This window comes from Nyctereutes procyonoides, unplaced genomic scaffold (assembly GCF_905146905.1).
Source record: "Nyctereutes procyonoides isolate TBG_1078 unplaced genomic scaffold, NYPRO_anot_genome, whole genome shotgun sequence".
Taxonomy (NCBI): Eukaryota; Metazoa; Chordata; class Mammalia; order Carnivora; family Canidae; genus Nyctereutes; species Nyctereutes procyonoides.
Window position 1 is genome coordinate 60,882,251 of NW_026575047.1, and position 1,804 is coordinate 60,884,054.

Below are 1,804 nucleotides of genomic sequence, written 5' to 3' on the forward strand. Positions count from 1 at the left end.
ATTTTTTGCAGGAGGTGGGGGAGTTGGTTGTTTTTCTAATCTAGAAGTCCTTATGCCAGAGACATCATTGATATAATGGTAAGAATGCTTAATGCCAGCATTCTGGTCACACTCCTGTCTGAATCTCAGAGTAGCACAAGCCACCAAAGCAATCATACTGTCAAATGAAATAATATTGGTTTGCCTGGCATCCTCGCTCTACCCACATTTTCAAACCATTTGAACTCTACTCATGTCCAATTTCTGTCTCATTTTTACCAACAGAATATGCAAAAGTCGGAGGTCGGTGTCAAAAAAGTATACAGTGCTAACAACGTTTATCCTGGTAGGACTGACAGATGACTCGAATCTACAGATTCTGCTTTTTGTCTTTTTGTTCATCACCTATCTGCCGAGTGTAATTGGAAACTTAACCATCATCACCCTCACATTTGTAGATTCTTGTCTGAAAACTCCTATGTACTTCTTTCTCTGGAATTTCTCATATCTAGAAGTCTCTGTTACCACTGTCTGTATTCTGATATATCTGTATACCCTTGATTAACAATACAGTTACCTATAATCCTTGTGCCACTCAATTATTTTTTGTTATTGTCTTGGGTGTGGCTGAAATTTGCCTCCTCACAGCCATGTCCTATAACCGCTATGTGGCCATCTGCAAACCCCTGCATTACATGACCATCATGAACAACAGGGTCTGCATCAAGTTTCTTATTGGATGTTATATGTTAGCTCTGCTCATCATCCTCCCACCCTATATCATGGGCTTCAAGCTCAAGTTTTGTGACTCCAATGTCATAGATCACTTTGGCTGTGATGCTGCTCCCATTCTGAAGATTACCTGCTCAGACACAGAGTTTATCGAGCAATTTGTCTTGGTCCTGGCTGTGTTGACATTCATTTTCAGGCTTCAAGCTCAAGTTTTGTGACTCCAATGTCATAGATCACTTTGGCTGTGATGCTGCTCCCATCCTGAAGATTACCTGCTCAGACACAGAATTTATCGAGCGATTTGTCTTGGTCCTGGCTGTGTTGACACTCATTTTCACCTTGGTGTGTGTAATTCTGTCCTACACATACATCATCAGGACCATTCTCAGATTTCCTTCTGTCCAGCAAAGGAAAAAGGCTTTTTCTACTTGTTCTTCCCATATAATTGTGGTTTCTATTACTTATGGAAGCTGCATCTTTATCTATATCAAACCTCATGCAAAAGAAGGGGTTGCTATTAATAAGGTGGTGTCAGTGCTTACCACCTCAGTTGCCCCAGTGATGAATCCCTTTATTTATACTCTGAGGAACAAGCAAGTGGTACAAGCTTTCAAAGAATCAAAAGGGCTGCATCTATCTCAAAGAATTAAAGGACTAGTGATTTAAAAGATCAACATGTAAAAAAAAAAAAAACTCCACATACCCACTTTTAACAGTCTTATTGAGATAGAATTTAACCACTATAGAAGTCTTCAATTTTAAGTCTACTACTGAATAAATTCTAGAAAAGTAATAGAGTTTCACAACCACCACCATGATCCAGTTTCAGCACACTTCCATCAATCCAAACAGTTCCCTGATGACCACTGTCAGTCAATCATCACTTCTAATCCCTGGTGCTACCACTAATCTGTTTTCTGTCTATAAAATTGCCTTTTCTGGACACTCTATATAAATGGAAACATATATTACGTAGTATTTTGTTATCTATCTTCCTTCATTTAGCATAATGTTTTTAAGGTTCATCCCTGTTGTAGCGCTTCTCACTATTCCTTTTTCGAGTAAATAGTTTTCCATTATATGGATATACCAC

General features: G+C 38.7%; 1 pseudogene; it reads left to right on the top strand.

The window, feature by feature from the left end:
• Positions 1-232: 232 nt before the first annotated feature.
• Positions 233-1,377, top strand: LOC129510234 (olfactory receptor 6C2-like; annotated as a pseudogene).
• Positions 1,378-1,804: the final 427 nt, after the last annotated feature.